General features: G+C 48.4%; 1 non-coding gene across 1 annotated transcript; it reads right to left on the reverse strand.

Annotated features, from left to right (window-relative positions):
* Positions 1-4,048: 4,048 nt before the first annotated feature.
* On the reverse strand, positions 4,049-4,120 carry trnae-uuc (transfer RNA glutamic acid (anticodon UUC)). The gene has a single exon. It is a non-coding gene; the product is annotated as a tRNA-Glu (tRNA).
* Positions 4,121-4,900: the final 780 nt, after the last annotated feature.

Raw genomic sequence — 4,900 nt, forward strand, 5'->3', positions numbered from 1 at the left:
CACTTAACCTTTTCCTTCTTACGTTTATCTAATTAACATCTCAAAGCTACTATAGATCAAAGCACCCAGACTAGCGGGCTTTAATCCAATTAAGCAACACACAGACACACATAGACACAGATACTACTAAACCCTATTTTAAAAAATAATAATTTCCAATAACATTATAGACATCAATACCTCTTCATGACACAGGGTAAGTCAACCTTCAGCCCACTCCAATCTCACACTGTCATTATGGCATTATACAAACAAAGGGTTACATTGCTCAGGGATCTCACACAACATTAGCGGGGGACACGTCGGCACTGATTGTCTCATAGGCACTTTAACATCATCAGCATCTCATTTATCATGCTGCACAACTTTCATCCTCCACCCTCACTGGGGATAGCTCAGCACACACATGCTTCCCAAACTTTCCTCCATCTCTTCTCATCACATTCCATCCATTTGTCTTCACACAGGCCAATACTTGCCCACAGCAAGAGGGCGAGATCCCAGAGTGGAGGAGGGAGGGTCGACATTCTGGAGCTGAACAAATTTGAGGAGGATGCCGCTGATTTGGTAGGCGAGGGCAGAGTCTGGTCCTATGGAAAAAGCAAAATCAGCTTCTCCCAGCAAGCCAGTATGGATAAACCATCCATGAGCTGATCATATCCTGACATTCTCAGTTGATCACATCCTGACATTCTCAGTTGATCACATCCTGACATTCTCAGTGAGTGACTTGCAATGTTGTATTCAGAGTGTTCATGAATTAAATCTATCTGCTCTTTCTTACAGGCACCAGCAGGTCTAGACACACCTCCAGACCCAACAAAAGCCTCAGCCCCCAGGCCACCTCAGAGGAGGAAGCTATGGAGCCTTTGAATGAAGTCCATCACTGCGATCACCAGCACCCTCCACCAGCTCAGAAACACACTCTGGCGGTTCATTGTTATAGTATAGCTTGGGGTCCCATTCTGGGGAACACCTCATCGATACGCCTCCATTGCAGTTCGAGGCAGTGACAGCCCAGGTCTCTGGTACTCGGAGGACTGCTGGAGATCAAGCACCCGCTGAGTCCGAGTCAGATGATGAGCCACTGGAAACGGCCATCTAACATATGCTGGAGATGCAACGACAGGCAGTGGAAAATCAAGTAGAGTTGTGAGAGACTGTCAACAGACTACGGCGAAGGGTAGAGGAGTCCGTCCATGTTCTGCCTGATGTCTTGGCTCCGACATGTGAGCGCCCCGAGGTCTCCACTGGAAGGATGGCGGCTGCCTTGGAGACCTTGGTCCAGCAGATCCTGCCGGAATTTTGGACCTGCTCTCTTTCGCTATAGGCATTGGTGGGATCCATCAGTGGCTAGGCGAAAGTGGATGGAGCACCTAGACCTCCCTCCAAGTGCCCCTTCTCCTCGGAGTGAAGACAGGGGCCCTCAGGCACCCACAGGGAGGAGGACCACCAGCTGGAGACCCTGGGTCCATCCACCCAGGTGACTCCGAGTGTCCATCCGATCCCAATCCCCTCTGCCTATGACCCCATCACCTCCAGCAGTACAGGCCGAGAAGGGTATGCCTACCTCACAGCAGGACACCCAAAGCAGGCTGGGGCCCTTCAGCTCTCGGCCTTCTAGAGGAACATCCACCAAAGTCATCAAAGACAACAGGGTGTAGCAGTCAGCAGGCTGTCCCCGCCCCTGCTGCAGATGTTGGGGTAACTGTAGGGTTAGAAAAATTAAGAAGCTTTGAAATCACTTCTGGGTCATGGGTGTTCAATCACTGTTTATATCATGCATCTTTGTAAATACATTTGCTGCTCATGACAATGGTCTCATATTTGAAAGCGTCATACATATGCATCTATGCATCCCCTTACTGTGATGGTAAGCCATGCACCCAATCAGTGTTCGCCTCCCTTTGTGAGCCTCACATTTATGTTATGTGCAGCTGACTCGTGACAGTCACTCTACCCTTCTGTTATGTCAGGGAGACGTGTCAGACTCTTTAATGGAAGTTTCTGCTAAATGCATGAGCAACCATAATCCTTACAAGTCAGCATGGAGTTAGGCACCCTCACTAGCCTTGGAGGGTTAGCTGTAATTGTCTCACAAAATGAGAAGGCAGCCTTCATTGGTAGTGCCAAACCACAAAACTTACAGCCATTATGCTCTCTTCAATCATGCGTGCATTTCAATGTCCACAAAAAGCTTCTCATAAATTGGCAACGACTGCATCAAGCCATTTGATACTGTGTCTGTGCTGTTGTGGCAACTATCACTTCCCAGAGCACACAGATACAGGGTTCGCCGCTGACCTTTCCAAAGATTAGGGCCTAGTGAACCAAAGGTGCAAGGGCGAATGCTGAACTTGCTCTTGATGTCACAGGTTGTAAAGGCCATTTGGTCCACTGGCATGGCACTAAGGGACAGAACAAATGTGGCTGTGTCTCGTTGCCTGCACCTTAATCATCCTGGAATTGTGTGGCTATCAGTGTGGCACAGCCATGTCTTCCACATCGTCCACCTTTGGTGGCATCCTCACGGGGAAGCTGACACTCATCTCCTAATTCAGGTTCCAGCCCTTCCTGGTCTTCATCGTCCGAGGAGCTCTCAGCCTCCTCCATGTCTCCCTCTGGCAAGGGATCCACCCTTTGAAGTGCCAGGCTATGCAGGCACAACAGACCACAGTGATGTTGGACACCCTCTCTGGAGAGTATTGCAGAGCGCCACCTGAGTGGCCCAAACACCGGAACGCATCTTAAGGATATCAATTGCCTACTCAATGATGGATTGTGCCACCTTATGCGCTGCATTGTATCTCTCCTCCAAGTGACTCAGAAGACAATGCACGGGTGTCATAAGCCATCATTTGGGTGTGTACCCCTTATCCCCAAGCAGCCATCCCTGTAATTGCTAAGGCCCTTCAAATATATGAGGCACCTAGTAGTGACTCAGGATTTATGAGTCATGGCAACCCCCAGGGTACCTGGCACAAATGTGCCTAATGTGTTTCTGATGATTGCACATCAGTTGAACAGTGATGGAGTGGAACTCTTTCCTGTTAAGGGGCTGCCATGGAGCTCTCAAAGCCACATGTGTGCAATCTATTGCACCCTGTACTCTAGGGAAACCTGAGATAGCTGCAAACACCAGAAATCTAGCAGCCTGGCTAGCTTTATCGAATGTGAACTCCACGTAATGATGAGCTTTACTGTAGAGGTCATCTGTCACCTTGGTACATTTATATGTTGGGGACTCTGAGATGCCGCATAGGACCCCTGTGGATCCCTGAAATGATCTGCAAACCAAAAAAATTGAGTGTGACGGTGACTTTCAGGGGCATTGGCAGGGGATGTCATCCCAGTCCATGGGACATTAAATCCGCCCACAGAATGTGACAGGTATGATTCAAGTGCAGGCGGGCACAGCATTGTCTGTCACTCATCTCCAGATAGGAAAGTCTTTTTTGGCAGACCCTTGGTCATGTAAGTCGCCACCATGGGATGGGTCTAACCTCCTCATCCTCTGGTTGTTGCTGGGGCTCCTCTGCACTATGGACCTGAAGCCGAGCCTCCTCTCGAAGCAGCGCTAGGCAGTGCCAGGCCCTTCTCCTCCTCAATCAGATCACTGCCATCAAGAAGGCAGTATTAAGCTCAGGCTCCATTATTCAATACTTCTTCTCCCGAGGGACTGAAAGATGCAACAGATTAATGAATACTGGGCAAATATAGTAGAGCTCCCACTCACATACAGGAAGCCAATGTCATGCCCTGGAGCCGTGTCTGCACTACTAGATTTTCATTGATACAGCCTTGCAGCTGAGGCGCAAACTCGCAGATCTAGGTGACCACCATGCCAAACCTGATACTTGACATCTCAGTCCCACAAAGTTTGGGAGAGGTTTTGACACATTCATGAAGTGTGCCACCTTACCAAAGGCACTCCTGCATTCTATGATCGTGAATGCCGATCAACCTCAACTTGCACTTCAGCAAAGGCTCGACGCCCTTTCATGTTTTTCAACGACAGATATGATCCAAGTTGTTTCTAAAAGAATGCTTCCCTGACCGGGAATCGAACCCGGGCCACGGCGGTGAAAGCGCCGAATCCTAACCACTAGACCACCAGGGAACCTTCAACGCCCTTTCATCCATGCCAATTGAAGAAAGCACATTATAGGCTTTCATTGATAATATGGCAGATATGCAGCAGCTGTGCTTCCTTAATGGCTACCTGCATTTTCCAGTCTTACATACCTCTCTGTTAATGCTCAAACAGAGCAGCTGTATTGTGAATCCAATGACTCCTGCAGTTTCTTGTTAAAGAGCACAAAAAGACAATGGCTCCAATTGCACCTTCTCAAGGAATTATTCTTCTTTTCTCTCAGCTCTGACTCCATTTCAATGCTTAGAGTCAAAGCCATTTAAGGGTGCCCCTAAAAGGGTCCCTGAGTTGAGCGCTGGGCTCCTCCCACACTGACTCAAACCCTTCCCATGCAGATTATTTTCCAGTTTCGATTTCTAATTTCTCCCCAGCTTCGTGATTGCAAGATTGTGGTGATGTGATTTTATTGTGAGACCAGCTTCGACCCTTTCCCTGTGAGTGTTTGGGTCCCTCCAATCTTCCTGGAACCCCACAGTGTACAAGCAGAGTTTCCTCCCCTTGTTCTTCAGCATCCCCCAGTAATCCTGGGTCCCAATGCGATTGTAATCGATATTCCAACCCTCCCACCAGAATCCATCACTGTTAATGTCCCCATGCTCACTGTGGACCTCATCCCTCCCCATCTCAAGGCTGTATGCATTGTCATGAAGCTATTAATGTATATAATATTTTAGAAAATATTTTTCTTTTGAAATAGAGGTTTAGTCTGCAGGTGTGTCTTAATTGGATTAAAGCCAGCTAGTCTGG

Source organism: Cetorhinus maximus, chromosome 7, assembly GCF_964194155.1.
Source record: "Cetorhinus maximus chromosome 7, sCetMax3.hap1.1, whole genome shotgun sequence".
Taxonomy (NCBI): domain Eukaryota; kingdom Metazoa; phylum Chordata; class Chondrichthyes; order Lamniformes; family Cetorhinidae; genus Cetorhinus; species Cetorhinus maximus.